General features: G+C 44.5%; 2 long non-coding RNA genes across 2 annotated transcripts; both read right to left on the bottom strand.

Annotated features, from left to right (window-relative positions):
* Nucleotides 1-408: 408 nt before the first annotated feature.
* Nucleotides 409-3,991, bottom strand: LOC144111252 (uncharacterized). The gene is made up of 3 exons (XR_013310012.1): nucleotides 3,840-3,991; nucleotides 2,477-2,528; nucleotides 409-583 (listed from the first exon to the last, which is right to left on the bottom strand). It is a non-coding gene; the product is annotated as an uncharacterized LOC144111252 (long non-coding RNA).
* A 6,967-nt stretch (nucleotides 3,992-10,958) lies between these two features.
* LOC144109512 (uncharacterized) lies at nucleotides 10,959-21,679 on the bottom strand. The gene is made up of 3 exons (XR_013309613.1): nucleotides 21,603-21,679; nucleotides 16,738-16,789; nucleotides 10,959-11,159 (listed from the first exon to the last, which is right to left on the bottom strand). It is a non-coding gene; the product is annotated as an uncharacterized LOC144109512 (long non-coding RNA).
* Nucleotides 21,680-22,581: the final 902 nt, after the last annotated feature.

The following is a 22,581-nucleotide window of genomic DNA, read 5'->3' as shown; positions in this document are numbered from 1 at the left end:
TCTTCAAACCCGGGAAATCCTGCTGTATCGTAATCGCCTGTGAATTATTTAAAACCCGTGGCCTGTTCTCAGTTTTGACTGCTCGGTGAAAGCGCGTATGTATGCACTCGCGGAGCAGACGTGTCACAGACACTATGAGTACGGCGGTTGTCAGTCAGCGAGCCGAAAGAAATTTTTCGGCTATACCTTCAGTTGATGTGTGTAACCAGCTAACACAAAGCTAAATTCAACCTTGCGATCCATTTATTTGGTAAAGAAGATGATCTGGCTGGAAAAAACTGTCGTTACGAGCGAGCGTGCTCTGAACAATCTTAGTCTGAGAAATTGGCGCATGCCTTTTTGTTATCACGCACGTGTATTTTTAAGCTGAATTATTAACAGAAGCGTACGAAATCGTTTTGCTTGTCACGAAGTTGACTTTATTGACGTTTTTTCGCGTGGTAACAAATCAGCGTCGGTGTCGTGGTATTCCTTGTGCTGGGGACCATACACAAGGAAACCTGGATCCCCCACGGTTCGGGTGCGTTGTTACGCATATACACATGTATCCGCAATTTCTTCCAGGTCGACTTTTTAGAGGGCACTAAACAAAAAAAACGCCTTTGTTAAGCACGGAGAAATAATTATTGACCAAACAAATTGTTCCTCGCGCCCCAGTGATTTCTGCTGAAGTAGTCATGCATTCATTCGAGTGACTGAGGTGAATCTATATCTTCATTCTTTCCGTATCAAAGAAAATTATTAGGCTTTGCTGCGGCCGCTGCGCGTAAACTACGACTTACCGTATAGCGAGCGGCTTTATTGTTAAAAACAGCGGTATCTGCATACGGAATATGGTTCGGTGAAAAATATATGAACTGTAGGAGACGGGTAAGTTGACGTAGGTGGTACATGCTTCTTCGCGAAAAACAACGCCCTGACAGAGGACGCAAGATCTCGGGAGCACCGGCGCCAATCCTGTCGACCTACGTCTTCCAGTGCCGTAGTTTTTCGTCAACATCAAAAATATAATACATTCACATCTGGCGAATGCAGCATTCTACTGATCGACAAGCTTTGAAGATATTACGCGGTTGTCAATGTCTAATAAACTTTTTCTACCCACATCCTGGAATGTGGAGGAATGTGTGCTTCGATAATGTAACGTTAGTGCACGAAAATCAATAGATCCAAAGGAAATGCTTTGAAGAATGTATCCCTCTCTTTTATATCAGTGTTACTACCAAGAGCGCATTCTCGCAGTATTCCTCTTAAGACGCCAGTTGTAATCTTGCTAGTATAACGACGAAAACACACTTGAAATCGCTGACTTGGGGTCGCTGTTTCGCTTGTGCTCAGTAGATCATTTTGGGTGTTCATATGCATTCCAAATTCCACAGTTGTCGTTACAGAAGAAAAGGTGACAAAGAGCAGTGCAACGAACATTCGCAGTAATCAGTAGAAAAGCTTTTCTGTTTGCCGTCCCCCTATCCTGGTCTGGCCATCGCGCTTGGTGAGGCGTGACGATTTTGCGCTATTGCTTAAAATGTACGGAAATATTCCGTTCTAATCGCGCTGGTATTAAATACAATCAGGATCGGTCGACCAACAAAGGATGTGCACATCAAGGCAATACGTGTGATCTCGGCGAAGTGCACGTTGGTGCATGTAGTAACTAAGATAGTTTCTACTGCCGCATGTATTTCACTGTCCAGAATCCCAAGCCGGCTGCAACAGAGAGAATATTACTTAGACGAAGTGGAAGTCGCATCATTAGCAGTACGAGCGCTCAGCAACGCTTATTTGCTTGATGGCCTTCTCTTAGTTAGAGCTCAGCACTTGCACGAAGGGGACCGTTCGGAGCCGTGCTGACAACATACGCCGGAATGCTGTCTGCAATGATGTGCATGTTGATTGTGGTGTGGGCCTTACGAGCCACATTTCGCGCGCAAGAACTAGGTGGCCCACTAGCGAAGATGCCGTCCGGTGTGCGGAACAGGCGGGCGGAGAAGAAGGTGCAGCCAAGCGGAAAGGAGAAAAACCACTTTCGTAACAGGTGTAGCCTGGTTTCCTGCTCGACCAGCGCACTATCAGCAGGCACTGTAGTCCATCATTGAAGTCAGTTCATTGGTGCTGGCTTACTGGCATGTATGGCAAATTGTGAAAAAATAACCAATACCGATTGTTCTTTTCAATGTCAGAAGAAACAAAGATACCTCTACCAGGGCAGGTAGCAGGCAATTGGTGAGAATACATAAACGTCCCATAAAAAAAAACTGCCAGCAGCGTCGGCACTGCACCTTGTCAGGCTTTTTAGTGGTCTCGTCAGATATGGGCTTTTCAGTCGTTGCTCACATTAAACTCACAAAATAGCTTCCTTTCTGCAGACAACAACTAAGCCACCCTTTTAAACACCCGAATGCATATTTCAATATTTGTATTTTTGCGCACTTTCCGGAAGGTTTTGCAATCGCCGAACAACAAGAAAAGCATTTACCCAACGAGGACAGAAAGGTCTTCGTGTCGGGGCCCATGTAAGAATATCGGATCTGAAAATAGAAAAATGCAACGAGTGTTATAAAAGCACCGAGTTTTTTCGGAGCAGCATGGAAGCTTTAGGTACTGTAGAAGCTTGGGCAAGTTGGTGTGACATTGTTTTTCAGCAGCGCAAGGGACAAAGGACGAGACAAGTGCACAGACACGGCGCTGAACTTACAACTGGATTTATCGAGGCGATTTCCGCTTCGTAAATACAGAGGCAACCAATCTCAAATTAAAAACAGATACACATAAATAAATCCATATATCAATAAATCCAGTTGTAAGTTCAGCGCCGTGTCTATGCACTTGTCTCATTCTTTGTCCCTGGAATCGCTGCAAAACAGCATGGAAGTATTGTCTGTGTCTGTAACAATTTTTTCGTCATGTCAGGATTCCCTCAGAGAAAACAATAAGCTCTTGCACTCATCGACTTCCATCACGTTGCTTTCGCTCAGAGCCTAGATAATTAGTATCTAACGAATAAGACATTTCTAAAGGACCGCTCTTATCTATGTGGACAAATCTGAGAAGTTAAGAAGGGTAACGCTAATGCGTAACGCTTCTCTAGCAAAATACAGAAAATAATGCACCGTAAAACAACACTCACACTCATCAGAACGTGATGTTTTGCACCTCTTACATTTTTTATCTATTTTCCATCCAGTGATTCTAATTACAGACCCGCGCAGAAATTGACACAAAAGCCAAGGCGACACACAGTTGCCAATAATAAGTATTCGCTCTAATGTTTGATAAATAAACACGGCGTAAACAGATTCTCTAGCGGGTTGCGCCTTTGTGTTATTAAACAGGCAAGGAACCGAAGTGAACAGAGGTTGAGAGAGATCCTGAATCCGCTGGAAAACGTTTCAACAAAACGACAACACGGCCTTTTGACAAAACGTTGTCCTAAAAACTGAGGTTGCCCTTCCGCACTTATTCAATTTGTTCTTTGTCATCAATAATCTCTTCCTGCCATGTCTCTTGTTGTGTTAGTAGATTAAAAACACGAAAACTATAGAAGCAGACAAGGCAAAAAAAAACGACAGAGAAAAACGACTTGCTATAGAGGGCTCCCTGTTACTTTTAACATTCTGTGAGAGTTTTATTGTTCCTTCCTGATCTCCCTCTTCTCTTTCTCTTCTTTCTCTACTTTTGTGCATAATACTGACCTTAGCGGGAACGATTATCGGAAGGCTACCAATAAAATAAATTATTTACGAATTTTCCTTTACTAGGATTGTTTTCCTTATGCTACGACTACTGCTCCGTGTAATTAAACAGCATCATAGTTATGCAATCAAAAACGCCATTCTTACCCTGAGGCTTCGATCAAGGCCACAGAAACACACAACAAGAAGAATATCGACTTCATCTCAAAAGATCACAAGTTTTCCTCCAGGAAATAGTACCCTAATGCTGCTGGCACCGCTGCTCCCTCCTGTTACCGGGTGGCATATGAAACCGAGAAGTGCATTTCTCAATTTTTTCTCCTATTTTTGCATATGGCTTCATTGTAGCGGAACTGTCATTAGTTGAAAAAACTACTTGCGTTAACGTCGTAAAAATGAAGCAATAAAGAAATTAGAAAAAGTTATACGCCTCCGCAGAGGGTTTATAACTTCTGCAGCGGAGATTGATGTAAGCTATATCATTCAATTTTCAGCTGTTTTTTCTTTTTTACTATTCTTTATTTTCGCTCGCACCCATAGCTAGCAAATTTCGTAGAATGCAAAATTACGAAAAATGTGCAACGCAGATTTTCTCGCCTCGTACGATGTATTGCTCAGCAGCAGCTTTCTTACTAGTTGGTATCGATTGCAGTATAACATGCATGGGTATTCAGGCGAGAACTATATATTTATGGGTAGTGCACCCCAATTGCCTTCAAAATACGCGGCCACTTATGCCGCTGCAGGTTACTTAGTCGTACAGCGGTGACATTCTCGACAATCCTACTTTCAAAAAACAACAAATCTCTGAAAGAAATGACATTTCGTACTCTTTAGCATGACGTGCCCTTCCCCTCTACCGCCTCGCCAAAAAAAAGCTCATGGAGTACATGTTCCCATTAGTTTTCTTGTTATGCAATCTCCGAAAACAATTCTGCCGGTATGATTTTCTGATTTCGGAGCGGCGAGCAAGTTTTAGACATGGTCAGGAAAAACAGGCGTTCTAAGCATATCAGCAGAGTTTGGGCTATTGTTTCCCAAGAGTTGTCCTGACCTACACATAACATTCCCCTCTTCACTCTACTAGCGGCTGGGCGAATCACCATCTATGGTGACAATGAATGCAGGCACGAACGGAAATTTAAAGCCTGAGGAATGACCAATCAGCAGCAAGCTACGAAGCGACGCTCATGGGCCATGGATGCGTTCCACGTAGCTGAGAATGGTCTCAGTATGCATGTAGGCTTCGCGATAAACAGAAACCAGGGGCTCTCGCCAAAAACGAAAAAAAGAAAAACATTTGGAACAACAATTGGAACAATGCCTCAGTCATCGCGACAGAGAAGTATTTATCATCCCGCTTGCTTCTAGAAGCACTTGTGCATCCCGCTTACTTCTGAACCGAACGCGGGGTACTCTTCTTGAGATTTACGCATGCTCATTACTGCACCTGCACCGCACATAAATCACCCATAAATCACCACCTTCGTCCATCCGCTGCCATTGTGAACAAGGAACCCGTACACGCCCCGAAATGTAAAAAAAAAGTTTTTATTGCGAAAGCAATACTGCTCGAGGTCTCCGCTCTTGGCCGCCGTCCCGGAGAATCCACCATTGACCTTTAGCGTGACCTATGTGTGACGCCATACCAGCTGTGGAAAAACGGGGCCCCAACTCGGCTCGTCCCGATCGTCCCAGCGAATCCTCGATGCTGCAGCTGCGCGCCGCTTCCGCGAGGGGCGCTAGCTGTACGTGACGTCATGCCAGCTGTGGAAAAGCGCCTCCCCCCCAACTCGGCTCGTTGCAGTCGTCCCAGCGAATCCTCCATGGTATGTCGGATGATGTGTACAAGGTGAAGCTGCAACGATGTGCTGCAGCTAAGAAGCGGCGGCGTGTGGAAGAAACGGATGAATAGCGGGTACAACGTTTAGCTAAACGGCGTGCATTTGTAGTCGTTATGGGGAGCGCGAAATAGACGCAACAGCGACAGAACGAAGCGAGGAAGAGACAACGGGCTTATGAGACGCCAGAAGAACGCGCCGCAAGACTCGAGAAGCGTCGTAACGAAGATGCGGCTAGAAGTGCCACGTCCCGTAGTGACTCTTCAACTGCGGAAGTGACCGCTTTGAATTCTCGACAGCGTCGGAATCAGACGCAGCGTAGACGACTTGCCAAGGAAACGAAGCTTTCGCAGTTCTACTAGGGTTAACGAGAGCTAAACCACAGCCAATTTTTCTGTTATTGTTTTGGCGAGTGCCCCCGTTTTCTGTTATTGTATTCCCTCCTCGCCAGACGGGATTCCATCAAACGCTCCACTACATAAACATTTGAATAAACAAGCCCCGCTTCTGGAATTGTTGAAATAAGCGGTAAAGAAGTTGCCTTAGTGAGAACAATGAATTCATATACTTTAATTATTCAGCATATATAACCATCATATCAGGTTATTCAGCACATATCACAATGTTTCACCACAAGTGTCGCTCTGAAAAAATCTTGTATCGACAGTACTGGTAAGTTTTCCCCGGGGTGGCATTAAGTACCCCAGAAAAAGGGCACAAAATACCACAGAGACTCGAATTACTTGCCAGACCACGTCGTGTTCCATACTGACCCATGGCCAGGGATGGGGGAGGTGGCAGGCTGGCAACAAAAGGGCACTATTCGTAGTAGTGAATAAAACATATCCGAAATTTCAGGGGGGGGGCAACATCCTTTTTGCTCCCCTCCCCCACTTCCGGATGGCAATGCTCCGAGATATTTGTACTCTGCCAGGCTAGGTATTCCTTGGCATCGTATTTTAACCACCTGATCAGTGGAATCGCTGAAAACCATCGATACCTGAATGAATTGCGCAGATGTGTTGACCAGAGTGTCTCCTTCTTCTCCAAAAGAATTAGTCTGCCAAACGTCTTGGCTATATCCTTATACTAGAATATAATTCCCATGTTATAAAGCGAGGAGTCGCTGCGTTATGATCTTTTCGGCTAATCTGTAGGACAGATTTAGACCTACATTACTTTCTAGCAGACTTCTTTATATATTTGTCAAATAAGGCATAAAGAGCAATTGTGATAGATGACAAACATTCACTAATCATTTGCGTACCTCCTCAGCTGCACTTCTTATTTTCTCCCACGCAATTTAAACTTTAATATCGCGGTATATGTGCTGCAGGAAATCAATTATCTTATTACTGACACATTATTGTTTCAATATTTTCCTGCGGAGTTCCCGCTTCACGTTGTTGAACGCACCGTTTTATGTCCGGCAGCGCCCTGTTTACCCCCCTAGCTTTTTCTATGCATTGGCTAGGCACGAACACGCTATCATGTAGCGCATACCGCTTCTTATCTCGTTCTGAAGATGGCGTATCTTATTAATTTCCATTCGTGAGTGCCTTCTTAGCTTGAGCGCCTGCATTACCAGCTTATATATAACACATGTTATTGTAATGAGACTGAACGGTTTTGTATTCATCCTGCCCACTTTTCTTTAATATATTAAATGTATTTTAGTGTGTCGGGAGCTCTCCGGAATTCGCTCATTTATTACGACTGTGTCCAACACTTTATACAATATTTTTTCGTAAATTCATTGATTTTCTGGGCTACATGCGGTACAGTCTTCCGATATTCAGTTCCATTATAAAGACAAATATCAAGACTCTTCAAAGTGTGCAAGCGCAAGCTCTCCGTATCTGCCTTGGACTGCCTAAATGTGCATCAACAGCAGCAACTGTTCTTGTTGCCCGGGAACATCCTGTTACTACACACATCGCTGTTGACACCGTGAGAACACATATTCGGCACCTCACACGGGTTCCCTGTCATCACCTCGCAACACTCCCAATAATTAGGCCGCGTACTGCATTCGCCAAAGTCACTGAAGCTCATCGCGCATATCTTCCATCAGAGTTCACCTATGCGTCAAGACCATGCTCACCCTTATGGAGTCTTCATGAACCTCGGCTTCACCTCTATATTCCTGGAATTACGAAGAAAGCTGGTGTATCACTGCCCGCTCTCAAACAACTGACATTGAATCACCTGCATTCTTACCACAGTCACCGCATACATGTTTACACAGATGGATCAGTTCACTCGACCAGTCCTGCGGGGTCGGTGGTGATACCGGCCAGATCCATCTTCATGAAAGTGAAGACGACCTATCGAACATCTTCAACTGGTGCGGAACTCGCAGCCTTATGGGCTGCGGAAGAGTTCATCAGTCAGGAACCTCCACATGACTGGACGGCTTTCACCGACTCTAAAGCAGCCCTTCAAGCCCTGCAAGCTGCGCTACGCTGCGGGTCACAGGAACAACTTGTTGCTGAGGTCCGTATACTGTACCACGGCACCGTTTTCAAAGGTCATGACATATTTTTTCAATGGCTGCCAGGACACTATGGTATTAACGGTAAGCACCAGGCTGATGCGGCTGCGCGTTCGGTTCACAACAAAGGACTTCCAGTGAGGATCCCAATATCAAGACCTGACGCAGCGTGTGGGCTTCGCCCTTTGGCACTGGAGCTCACACTTTTAGCGTGCAACACGGGAGAGTTTTGCAACCTCCGCCTCAAGGCACTGGACCCTGGACTGTGCCTTCGTCTTCCACGTAACTTAGCACGTCGCGACGCAACATTGTTATGCCGTTTATGGATCGGCGTTGCTTTTACCAACCACTATGCTTTCCTGATGGGGATGGCCGACAGTCTTGCCTGTGAAAGCTGCGATTGTGAGGAGACCATCGCTCATCTTCTCTGTGAGTGCCCTGCATTTGCGAGTGCAAGACATAAACTGTGTTGTGCCCTGGACTGCCTCGATCCTCACCCATTAACAGAGCAAAAGATCCTCGGTCCATGGCCACAGCAGTCGACTGCCCTCAAAGCATACAAGGCACTCTTTGCTACTTGAGAGCGACTGGATTGAGTGACAAATTGTGACAGCGTTGTGCGTGTGTGTGTGTGTTATGCCTTTTTCCCCTTTTCTCTTCCTCCTCTTAGCCCATAATCCCGCTTCCCCGGTGCAGGGTAGCCAACCGGAACCCCTTTCTGGTTAACATCCCTCTCTTTCCCTCCTCCTCTTCATCTATCTTTCTATCATTGATCAGCTTGATTTGAAGTTCTATCCCTGCTGATGTGCATGTAGGAAGATTTGCTTCCGCCTTGTTATAGTTTCCATTAGTAAGGTTTAAGCTCTTTTTCATTGTACACTCTTATGCTTCCTCACTGCTCGGGAAGATTACCATAATGTCCTTCCTAATTGAGTAAACTATAACTGATCTAATGTATTTCAGAGCGTCGCCTCTCTCTTCCCGCTTTCCCTCGGCATCTTTAAATCACTCCTGCATTATTTGATCTTTAAACCATGATGTATTACATGGTTTCCTCGGCCAACTAAAATTTCATCGCGGTTTTCAGCCATTGACCGACCAGTGGACTACTTTATTTTACCCTGGTCGAGGACCTGTACTTCGATTTTCTTTTGTCAGTTACACTTCCATTATCGATTTTTTGCTCCCTCATATTTTCGTATATATACTGCGTGTTCCTTGCCTCTCTGTGTGTCCATGAAGCCACTCGTCTTTGTTCGATAACTAGGTTATACCACTTGCTTCATGGCATCGTCTTTCCTTTCCAGCGCGTTTACATTTTTGCATGTTTAGTTTTCGTACTGATGAGTAGATATAACTCATTTTATTCCTACTTTTCCCTTTACCGTTTATCTAAAAACCCACCCGGATCTTTATCACAAGCAAGATGCGGTGGCACTGCTGTCGCCGGCTGGAACTACTGGGGGAAAACTTGAGGAATACATAGAAGGAAATAATTTCAAAGCAGTTTTCTGTTCCTACAGTGAAATTATGATGTCATCCTTTCGTAAAAAAACAAACAAGCTTATGCTAAAATAGATTTTGAGATTATCAGGCATAATTTCAAAGGCAATGTATTTTTAAAACATTGCGTTACGCGCGCGTGGGGTGATTCCCGGCGGGGGGAACACTATTGTATCTTTTAATCGTGTGAACGAACCTCCACGAGGTAATACCTTTAAATGTCCAGCGCAGTATGACTGTACATACACCGAACTTTCTTGGAATCCCCTTCGGCAACCAAGAATTGAGACAGTCACACTAAATTCGACAAGCTGGGTATCTTTAACGTGCACTGAAATCGCACAGCACACAGAAACGCTAAGACGCACGTGAGCTGTGCGATGTCAGTGCACGTTAAAGATCCCCAGGTGGTCGAAACCATGCCGGAGCCCTCCACTATGGCACCTCTTTCTTCCTTTATTTTTCACTCACTCTTTTATCCCTTCTCTTACGGCGCGGATCAGATGTGCGCCGATATGTGAGACAGATACTGCGCCGTTTCCTTTCCCCAAAAACGAAAAAAAAATTAAAGTGCGCAGCTTGTGCAGAACCTGCCAATCTTTGATTCCAGCGTAGTTTGTTGCTCAAGTCTATCATACTTTGCAAACATGCTACTTGTATACAAAAAGAGTTGACATTTGTAATTTTACCAAGAAGAGATACATAAACTACTCAGTAATAAATTAACAAGATGGTGGAGGGACTCTCGAGCTGCTGCGCCGCCATGTACCCGCCAGTGATAGAATTGGTGTAAGCTGTCCACTGTCCTGGTGCTTGGCTTATCCAGGTTGAAATGCTTGGGAAATATTCTCTTGGGTTCACATTGCCCAAAGAAAACTACCTTGCCCCAAGGCATGCGAAAATTGCCCTCGCGCCGTAAAAACTAAACATCATGTCACAAAGTACCAAGAGTAAACTGCACGTGATTTTAGAGAAACTGGAGTATGTTTCTTCCTTTTAAGAACGTTAGTTGTTACTCATCACGTTGCTCGATTTCCAGGGGTACGCTACCGCCAATCATCGGCGTGAAATATTCGAAGTCCGAGCAATTCAACATGACGGCCCCCATAATAAATCGATACAGCAAGCCAATTTGTGATTGATTGAGGATGTCATTAGTATATCGAATTAGGGCCTAATTGGCGACGTCACTAATATATCGAAGATGGCCGCCAATTGATGACGTCACCGATAAATCTAAGATGGCGGCCGCCATAGGAGATCAGTAGCAACCCAATTGGTCATTGGTGACGTCACTGGTGTATCCACTTGACGATTGATAGGTGACGTCACTTATGAAACAGCTAACGCTCGTTACATCAACGTCTTCCAGGTGGTAGGGGCATCATTTTTTTCATGTGTATCCTTTAATAATAATGTTACACCGAACAAGCTAAAAGATATTTTTAATTCAGCCGAAGTGGGATGTTAAATCCATCTTTGAGTTGTCGGTCCTCTTCTTTTTTTTTCAACTGCCCGGGCGGGGGACCATATGCAAGCAAGCGGCCTTTCAGGTTGTCCAGGAGCAGGGAACACGCATGCGCAAGAGTCACCACAAGAGGTTCCTACTCTTTTTACTTTGAGTGGGCACTGAAGAGAAGAAAATGCATGGAACACTATGTAGGGTAAAGAAATAAAGCACAAAAGAAAGCAAGCAATCAGAACAATAGGATTTTTTTTTCTCCTCTAGTACTTTGTGCTCGAACCATTATGCGAAATGTACCACTATTCAAATGTTTATTTCCTTCTTTCAGTGTCACCTCGCATACCGCGATTAGTAAGTGTAGAGTAGAATAACGAATAAAATTTTCGCTCCTCGACTACAAGTAAGTGTATTCTATAAATTAATGCTGCCTTTCTAAAAAAAATGTTTCTCCTAAATAAACCCAGCCGCACCGTTCTATTCATCAGTAAATAAAAGAAAGAAAAGAAAGCATGAACATCAAAAAAGCCTTCGGTTTTAGTACAACGCCTGTGTTATCGATTTGTTGCTACATATCCAAAAAAAGTAATCTTCCTACAAGGAGAAATTAGAATTTTAAGAATTTATTCACGCGTGCTCAAAACTTCATTTCCTCACGATCAGCATGTTTGCCATATTTTTAATCAGCAGCACAACTTCTTTACTTTCTTTGTCTCAATTTGACTTGTTAAATATTTCCATATTATAACATTGATTTAGCGCCTTTTGAAGATCTACAGGGTGATTGGAAGTGCGAGTTATGTTTGTTAAGCGCTTTTTCCAACTGATTATTAATAATTTGATCTTTACACGCTTTCTATTTCAACATGTATTTATGCATTTCAGTTTCTTTTGCGCCTTTATAACTTTTCTTGTTTTGATGCTTTTTATAATTTGCTTGTTATCTGTTTTCTGCTATTTCCTAAACTTCCTGCTTTTGCTGTCGAGCCTCCGTCTATAATCATAAAGTGCACCACTATAACTGTAGACGCCTATGTTTGGGAAGTGCAAACAAATCCCCTTTGCAAAGCTCTTCTTGGCCCTCCTTGAAAATATTACTGCCTTACTTTCCCGTTGACATCCCTATGGATCGTATTCGACATAATTTAAGTTTTGTTAAAAACTATTAGTCTTTGTTGCTAACGATTCACTGTTTATATCAACTGCTGAAAAATAATTCGTACATCCAGCCTCTTGCTTCCTCAAATCTTTTTTAGCATTGCTTACCTTCCTTCTAGTCGCTACACTGGGATGACTGTTTCGAAAATGAGCACTAGGAGAAATGAGCTGGGGTGTAAATTAACTCAAGTATTCCGTCGCGTAGATAATTAAGCTTGGAAGTTTAAAAGACGTCCCTAATTCATTTTTTCAAAGCCTGTCGATGAAACTGCAAAGTTTCGCACTTTGTCTCATTTGCTTATATAGATATTATAGTCATTAAGTACTGTGTTCTCTCACTCGTGTACTGTTTTAAACTTCAGAAGAGCACCTCCCCTTTCTATTTCGCTCATTCTTTACTCAATATCTCGGTTTCTCAGGTCGGGTTCTGTCCAAAAAACAATTTCCCTCATGATTTATCTCCCTTAGAGAAAAAGGTAATGCGCTAAAGTTTCACAGACTACCAAGAGCCATATCCCTCGGCATGTGCACACATTAATCTCTGCCAGGTAGCTGGTGCCATTATGCGACTGCAATTAAATCGTGCTGATGTTTCTCGACTGTTTCATTGTTTTTCTAAAAAAAGACGCGAATATAAACTATATTGCTCTGCTGTACAGCCCCCATCCACCAAAAATAATTTAGCACCTTCTGGTATTCATATTTTGGGCCTCTAAAAATTGTGCTCCGCGGGCCCAATTTTGAGACGAAGTGAGCATCATTTGCTCCGTGAAGACATGGCTGTACCGGAAGAAAAAAAAAACCTGGTACAAGTAAGTCATTCGTGCAGAGATTACACTGCAAAGTAATATAGGTCCGGCAGATATATATGCAATGTATTCCTTGTAAGTTTCATAAATTTTGATTAAATACTGTTGGTGAAAAAAAGTAATGGCTAATTATCATTTTGCATGCACCTCTACTGCGTTTTTGTACGCACTCGCCTCAGCCCCACATTGCTTAAAACTCGCTGACTTTTATTTTTTCTCAATAAATATTCATGCATTCGGTCGCTGTCGTTGTTTCTGGCCTTTGTCACTACTGCCCCCATCTCTTCTCCGCAGCATCACCACTAGAAATCCCCGGGCCTATCTTATCACGTTCACACAGACGGGTGCACCTTTTATCTGAGCAGTTTAGCCAATATATTTTGAAGAGGTGGTTGTCATCACTGTTTTGTTTGGTTATTTCAACGTGTCCTTCACTCTTATCAGAAACTTGAACTCCTTCTAACCATTGCCGATTAACCTTGGAGGCAATGATGACTGGAAGGTACCTGTAATAATTTTTCAAAAAAAGGCGTACAAATTATCCACAAAATTTACCCGCAGGAGTTCGGTTTCATGTGGTCTCCAGCAAAGGACAAAGAGTGCAGTGCCTTGACGGCTCGCATAATATTTGTTCACAGGCCATTTACAGTTAAGAAATATCTGTGTATGGAAGCGTCCAAACAGTGCAGTCGCTTTCGCCGACCAAAATACATTTCTCGAGAAATCAGAATGTTCATTTTCATTTTTTCCCAGCTGTCGCAAATCGATCCTAGACTGGATCTTCAGCTTTCATTTCTTTCAAGAAATAGGAATATTGTCCACAACTGGATGCTTCGCAGCGCGGCCATCTCATATCACACTGCTGATTTTAAAGTAATGCGTGAACATTAAGGTCTATTTCACGCCCTAGCTGAGTATCCTTAAGCTACACCGCACACATTACCTGGCTTTGACATCGATCATTGGCAGCCGGACTTGATTTTTTTTTGCCGGACGAAATACAGGCGCTAGATTCTTTTTTGCCCTAAATGGTGGCAGAACAACTCATCTTGCGAACTATTCAGAATCTGTCAATCCTCCCAGTGTCCGGGCCGGGTACAAACTACATCGAATACTACATCGAATGTCCGGACCCCGTAGAATACCTGTTTCGGAGAGTTTGAAGGTTGCTTCACTTCCGCCACCGGTTGGCCTGGTATTGCACTACCTCCGGGATCGGCCTTGTCTTTAGCGCGTCTTTATTAACCTGTCTTTCTATCCCATCTTTCAACTCTCCTAATATCTGCAAGTGGTAGCCATTGTGGCTCGGCTTGAGCCAGTGAGCAGGCCTGTGCACTTTCCTTTTCTTTCTTCCTGGCAACAACAGACATACAGACAGACTATTCAGAATTCCCAGTAACGTTTATGTTTCTGCCTCCCCTGAGCAGCCCATTCTTTTTACACAGTGCATAAGGGCGCTTTTTTTTCTCTACTATTTCAGAAACCAGTTTCAAGTCACAGAAAGACTAAGTTGAATAATGCTCAAAAATGTTCTCTAAGACAGCAGCACGCGCAAGGGCTGAGGCATGTTAGGCATGCTGCCTTGATGCTCGATCTCGATGGTCACGGCTCATACAAAGCGGTCACCCGTTTCTTGTTGTGAAGTGTGGCTCTAGTTTCTGCTCTTTCGCCATCAATAGCAAAGAATTATTTTCCTAATCTTGTAACTCGACGACCATCGATTTGATAAACTGACTTCGTATTCCTACTATTTATTGAAGATTAGCACCGCAGCTTCTGCTTCAGTGTTTCGCAATAATACTCGTTTTGTAGGAATATTCGTACAAGTAGCGAATAACAGCACAAGAAACTTGGAGGACCCCTCAAAACCATTAGCTGTAGCAGTACGATAGCTTGAAGACTTCGCTGTGAGCTGTCATACACGACCACGTGTTCCATAGAAATAGAGGTAGGATTTCCATCCCTACGTTTTACCACGGAGCAACCCTGAAGGTTCTAGCTAGCTCTTTCATGTTTTTGGCAAATTAGCCGAGGCACCAGTGTAAGTGACACCACTTTGCAGGAGCAAAGTGTGACATAGGCAGTGGGTCTTAATGCCATCGCATAATTTACAGACGCCTTACACCTTGCCGCCCTGACAGCCGACTGCGACGGTCGGCTCGTTCCGGTTTATGGGCGCGTTTCCGGTCTTTGGAAGTGACGCATTTAAGTGGTTGGATCACTCCGTCGAAACAGCGTTATAGAAATAACGCTACTGCCCTTATGTTTTAGTCGTGGTTTGAACGTGAAATGCTTTCGCGACTTTTCTTTACGATTTTATCTGCAACGTAGCCACCTTTCCGGGCCGCAAAAAAATTTCCGAAGTGTTTCCAAGAAATAATCTGTCCTTGTTGATATAGTCTCGTATTTCCCTTTAGCGTCCTTTCAAACCACATTATTTTTTGTCGATATGATGCCCCCTCAAATACATGGGAAGGAGCCGGTCAGCTGCGTGTATGGAGGCTGACTCAAAAGCACGGGCCGAGGAGTCAGCCGCGACATAGAGGACTCCTAGCGCGGGACCTATTGCAGCGACTACCGGTTTTGCAAAGTGAAGTTGAACGTCGCGTCAATCGCATGGAGGATCAACGTCGTGAAGAAGCTTGCGGTTAAATGAGCAGCCTTGGTTCGCCTCGTGGAAAGCTGTGAATGTGTATCTAGAGCCGTCGCCTCTGCTAAATTGTTCGTGGAGGCGAGCCAAGGTCGAGGGACGGGGGCCTGAGCTTCAAGCCTCCCCTGGAAGATGGCAAGATGCTGAAATACAGCTGCGAAACGAGGAATCCTCGCATAAAATGGTCATAAATCACATTTGCAATTTATGATCTCGCATGAATAGGAAAATCATTACACTCAAAGTTATAAGGCGAAGCAGTCAATGCTTATTAGCCACGTTACCAAGAATTTGTAATCGCTTTTTTTTCTGTATAATCGCTTTGCTGACCGGAATAACCACAACGTTTCCCTTGTTATCGATTAGAAATCTACCCTTTACGGTGCGACTGAGCCTTTTGAGAGCCTGCCTTTAGTTTTCATTACATATTTTAGAGCGAGAACTCTACTCCTCGGGGTGCCAATTCCGATTTCGATGTGGATGAGACAATAACCTCCAATGCCTTACATGGTCCAACCGAACTTAACTGCGTGGTTGTATGGCACAAGTTATGACGATATGATCACGTGAACATGTGACTACGACCATTGGGCATCTGACCTTGACCTTTGACCTTGGCTATTCACAACTGATTTTAGACAATAGGCACCATATCGACAGTGGCCTTCAATGCCTCAGAAAGTCAAATCGAACTTAGCTGAGTTGTGGTATGGCCCAAGCTATGATCAGTAAGACTCCTGTGATCATATAAGCATGACCATTGGGTACCTGACCTTGATCCTGACCTTGACATTTTATTTGAGCCAGTAGAGACTATGTTCAACAGTTTTCACTCGTATAAATAGGTTCAAGCCACGTTGAACCCCACGCATTTTTTCTATGCATTCGCTGAGGATATTTTTTTTAACTTGCCATGATTTGCTTAAAATGGTACAAAACTAGCGCGTCTGAGTCAGGGTTTCAATGACACTTTTGCTTAGATGCGAAAGCATATTTTGTAACCACGATTTCTGCGTAGGTCTCAAGCTGAGACTACACTTGACCGTGGAACAAAACAAGTGGAGGTCAGCATTTCCACAAGTCTGCATGTAGTGTTTTTAAAAAAGCAACATCTGCAAATGCGCTTACCCAACGAGGACAATAAGGTGGACGTTGGTATGGCCAGTAAAAGGGCTGGCATCTGCAAATAGAGGAACGAACCAAAATCTTAACTTTATTAATGGCTGAAACAAAACTACTTTGAGACAAGTTGCTAACGCAAATCATTTCCTGTAGATCAGTGTCATGATATTTATAAATGTACATACTTGTTACAGCTAAAAAAACCTGTATTCGAACTGTTTGTAACTGTGTATGTTGGGACAGAAATTTATGATTCAATCGCTCCAAAAAGCATACTGCCGATGGAGAGATACGCAATAGCGTGAACGAAAGTTTTAACGTAAAGGTAAAACGGCACCATTACGATTGTCAGCAAAACTTTCTTAACGCTGAGTTCTCTACTGTTACTGGACGCCTACGATACTCTGTAATGACAATCGTGAGCGCAGCTACCACGAATTTCAGTAGCGTCGATGCTTGAACGTAATAACTATCCCGTTCCTTAGCCCGATCACGCTAGTAGAATCACTGCCGGGTAGCAAGGCTTCGACAGAGGTCAAACTCAAAAGGCGTTACTGCCACCACTGCTCTGTGATATCAACACACGGGAAGAACCGCAGCTCTAAGAAAGGAATCCGGAGCCCTTCACCACGTCCACTCCAACTTACTTGTGTCATTTGCTCTGTTGTCGCTGCCCTCAAGGCATGCTGAGGTTGCCGAGGCTCCCCAATCCTCAGCCGAAATCACCAACCGCCACAGAGAGACGAGACGCCAACTCTCGCCTCCCCACCCTAACTTGAATCGAGCGCAAGCCAAAATGCTCCACAGGCTGCAGACACTTTCGATCCTTAGCCATTCTAAATTATCTCTCATCAAAGACGGGGAATACGACCCAGCCTGCAAAAAATCAATTGTAACCAAGGAGAAATCGCCGTCCAGGCGCATATCCTCTTGGGTTCCGCGGGAAACCCCCCCCGCCCCCCCCCCCCCCGAACATTACTGCCAGTTTCCTCCGAGGAGGGATGGAACCAACTCCTCAGAAGGCCAGGCAAGACCATAAAACTGGCGCTCGTTTCGTGCGCTCAGGGAGTCTCCCTCATCTGGGGGCCACACCAAGTCCACCTGCCCTAAATTTCGGCATTGTAGGACAAAAAAGTTGTTTCTCTTTCTCTCTATATTTACCTCTTCCGACGACAATGGAGAAAGTTGCTGGGTTCTAATTGCTGTCATGGAACCAAATTTTTCAGCGGTGAACAGCAGATGCTTAAATGCAGCATCTACATCAACGAGATACAGGAGTGAATTACGTTTTATTTCTCGTTTATTATAAGGGATAATAAACGCAGCGCTGCAATGACGCTTTATATATATCGGGCATCGTGATGACGCTGTTCTTTTTCAAGCTAGTTCAGATGTCACTGCATCATCATGTATACGTGTACTTGATGGCTGACTGAACTTATCACTTATTATCATTACTGAAATGTAGAGTATGGCCCGCACATCTCTAGAGGTAACGTTACAGTGACCAAGAAGATTTGCTTGGAATTCAAAATTTAGATGCTATGATTCGCCGATCAGGTTCATAACAGGGCGGGAGAAATTACCTATAGGAATTACGTCAGTCTCGATGTCGCGAAACACCATGAACAAGAGTAAGCATTTGTTTCAAAATCTCTGTCTACTTCATCTCTTCGCTAATACTTTCTTTCGTGGTGCAATGTTGATGTCAATCCACTACACACAACGTCCGCTGCCAGTATACTTGTAACAAAAAATCGTTCAATGACTCCCATGCTGCGCTTATGAGTTGACACGATAGCGTACGCCGTGTGATGCGTCATCTGATGTTATTGCGACTCTTTTCATTTTTAAGTTATTTGAAATAATTGACCAAATAAACACTCGAAATTTTCTTAGTTAGCGCCATCAAGCATTGCCTTTTCATTCGGAGCATTTTGACACCTTTTAACTCCCGTTTTTACTTTTTTATTTTTCCTTTGTTTTTAATATAATAATTACAATAATTTTATTCACTTGTCGTCGCCTATCACACACCAATCAAATATCAACCACTAGAATCATAAATTATAATGTACAATTTTTTCTTCACAGGCCCACATTATTTCCGACACGCGCGGTGCCGACTACTACTACGCCGACGGCTTTTCGACCGAACGAGCTGTATACAATATCGCGCAGAGCTCACCACATAAACATGCAGAGAACGGTCGAAATTATTCCGGAGCCCTCTACTATGGCACCCTCTTTCATCCTTTCTTCTCTCACTGCCTCTTTTATCCATTCCCTTGCGGTGCGGTTGATATATCCAACGAGATGTGAGACAGATACTGCGCCATTTCCTTTCCTCAAAAAAATTTATAAGTGAAAGCTTTACTGGCCACATGATGAGCAGTTTCGCGCGATTTCTGGAGAGCCGTGCTGCGCATGCGCGAGGAGCAGTGACGACACACGGTGCATTTCTCTCTCTCTCGCTCTCTAATCACAACTGCGCATGCGCTACTAGTAGCACCGAGCCACAGGTGTTCCGCCGCTGCGCAGCGCCGCTCCTCAAAATGCAGCTTTCAATTTTCAGTTTTCTCTTCTTTCCCTCCTCCTTTATCCCTTCATTTAAGGCGCGGTTCGGGTGTCCACCGAGATATGTGAGACGTTTACTGTGCTTTGCGCGCTCGCCGCGTCATCAGGCATGACGTCACACCGCGCGGCTCGCCCCCGCCGCCGTTTGGTATGACGTCACACCGCATTCCTCGTCGTTGCGCTCGCCTCCGCTCGCTTAGCCAGCTGCGTCACATGCCTGATAACATGTTGGAGAATTAAAAAGGAGAGCTCGCGTGCGCCGCAACCACATTTGTGTCGTCTTTAATGCGACAACAACGTAGCTAGACAACCAGACTAACCTGGACTTGCAATCAGGATTAACCAAGGCTAACCATGCTATGCCTTAACTTTCGCTACGTATATCCTGGCATAGCCGAACTAAGCCACTGCCTATTTTCTCTCTCTCGCTCCCTAGTGACGACTGCGCATGCGCCACTAGTAGCACCGAGCCACAGGTGTTCTGCCGCTGCGCAGCGCCGCGGTGTCCTCAAAATCCAACTATCACAGGTGTTCCGCCGCTGCGCAGCGCCACGGCTGTCCTCAAAATCCAACTTTCAATTTTCAGTTCCCCGCCGCGGTGGCTCAGTGGTTAGGGCGCTCGACTACTGATCCGGAGTTCCCGGGTTCGAACCCGACCGCGGCGGCTGCGTTTTTATGGAGGAAAAACGCTAAGGCGCCCGTGTGCTGTGCGATGTCAGTGCACGTTAAAGATCCCCAGGTGGTCGAAATTATTCCGGAGCCCTCCACTACGGCACCTATTCTTCCTTTCTTCTTTCACTCCCCCTTTATTCCTTCCCTTACGGCGCGGTTCAGGTGTCCAACGATATATGAGACAGATACTGCGCCATTTTCTTTTCCACCAAAACCAATTATTATAAATTTTCAGTTTACCCGCCGCGGTGGCTCAATGGTTAGGACGCTCGGCTAGTCATCCGGAGTTCCCGGGTTCGAGCCCCACTGCGGGGGCTGCGTTTTTATGGGGCAAAACGCTAAGGCGCCCGTGTGCTATGCGATGTCAATGCACGTTAAATATCCCCAGGTGGTCGAAAGTATTGCGGAGCCCTCCACTACGGCACCTCTTTCTTCTTTCACTCCCTCCTCTTTCTTTTGCCTTACGGCGTGTTTCAGGTGCCCAAAGATATACGAGACATACTGCGCCATTTCCTTTCCCCAAAAACCAATTATTATTACCTGTTTCCTCTTCCCTCCTTCCTTTATCCAGTCCTTTACGGCGCAGTTCGGGTGTCCATCGAGATATGTGAGACGGCTACTGTGCAATTTCCTTTCCTCAAAAACCAAACAAAACAAGTAAACGACGGCGTCCATATAGAGTTCATTGGCGTTGACAACTTTGCAAAGGCCGTTCATTTTCACGAAAGGAAAGGCGCACAACCGGCTCCGTGGGTCAATGGAGACCTCAATCTCGTTTTTGCTTTGCATATCCTTGATTAGCTGGGCTAATCTAAATGATTTTTTTCAAGTTACCTTACTGTGTCACACTAATTGATTGCAACTACTAAACAGACACGCACAGAGCGGCCGCTGCCTCGGTGGCTTGATGGCTAGAGCGACCGGATGCTCAGGCCAAAGGCACGGTGTGAGTGCTGGGCACGGTGACCGTAATTCAATGGAAGCGAAACGCATAAGGTGGTGTATATTGCCAGCGCGCAATAAAGATGCCAGTAGCCCAATTACGAAGCCCTCCCTATGGACTCTTTTCGTAGCGAGATGTATTATGCTTAGTTCTGGGAGCTCAGATAGGAGTGTCGCAATAGGCGTGTTTAATGGGCTTCACACGACCGTAAGGCGACATAAGTCGGCGGCTTCTGCGCATGCACCGCAATTTTGGTTTCCTGCATCAACAGCTCGTGACGTGAGTGTTGGTGATAAAACACGAGTATAGTCAACAAAGGAAGCATAATAGCTCGTCGCCCAACTGCTACATATGCGGTCAAAATACATCTATTTAAAGTAGCTAATTAAAGTAACCTGTCGATTCAATCAGAGTTAAAGACTGGAGAGTTAGAAGCAGCGTCGAGACTACCTCCACAATACGAGATTTCACATTAGCCAGTGTAAAATAGTTCATGGGGGTAGCGTTGGCAGTTAGTTGACGCATTGCCTGGTTAAGGGAAGCAACTGCTACTCAACTGAGCCAGTAAAAATAACATTTCTATACGGCTATATCCCTGTTACCTTGACATTACGACGTGAGCATTTATTGATTTACTGCAAATGCACTGCTCGCAACAAACGCTGAGCGGTCGACTTACTGTGAGGCGACAATTACCGCAGAAAGAACGCACAGGCACAGCAATGTCGCCTTCATTTCAAGACGTCGTAAGCTGTACTGCAATAAGAAGTTGGGTGTAAAGAGCCAAGGCTTCTTTTTCTGCTAATGGAATTGGCATATATACTTACTAATATAATGTTTCATGAAATCATTTCGCGTTTTAGATGTTCTTTTCACTAGTGCTGGAGCAATTCTTGAAGTAGATGTCTTATGAACTCAATTCCCTAAAAACTAAAGACAAAATCTATTAAATTCTTGATAGCCTGCTAATTATTTTCTACCACACTCATGCATAAAAATTTAATCAGTGACTTAACAATTGTATCGTTTCACTCCTATAGTACTGGAAGTTGCCTTCAAGAAGCTCGGAATACATAATTGAGGAAGAATAAAAAATCTGGGCTAGTTTGGTAGCTGCTAGGGACAAAATGTGTAGGTGCGGGCTCTACAAGCCCGCAGAGAAAACAGGACCCAAAACATGCGCCATTCTCACAAGTGGTTTATTTGGAAGCCCGCCATTGCATAAAAACGGAGCAAGTACGACACGGCAAAAAAACTTTATCAGTTCGAGTTTAAAAAGAAAACAACATCAATATCTCCGGAGTTACTCAATTTCTTTTTTGGAAAGAGAGCGTAATGGCGTGCTGATGCAAATACCATACGAGTGGTCGGAAAGTGCTTCCATTAACTGCCTGGTTATGGTGATGGATGTCAGTTTGCCAGTTTGCTGAAGTGTAGAAGATTCCCTTTCTGCGCCTACTTTTATGCATAGGCCAGACAGAACATGGTCTGATAATTCGCCTTAGAGAGCATAAAAACTATAGCTCATCTGGAGCAGCTGAGCACAGACGCGAATGCCAAAATTTCCGTCCTGTCTTTACGCAATCCTAACTCCTATTTTGTTTATCCGCAACAACCTACCAGAGAGATGACGGACGGAAGCATTTTACATCGCCTCG

Source organism: Amblyomma americanum, chromosome 11 (assembly GCF_052857255.1).
Source record: "Amblyomma americanum isolate KBUSLIRL-KWMA chromosome 11, ASM5285725v1, whole genome shotgun sequence".
Taxonomy (NCBI): Eukaryota; Metazoa; Arthropoda; class Arachnida; order Ixodida; family Ixodidae; genus Amblyomma; species Amblyomma americanum.
The sequence above is the reverse complement of the archived record's forward strand: the minus strand, read 5'-3'. Positions and strand labels throughout refer to the sequence as shown.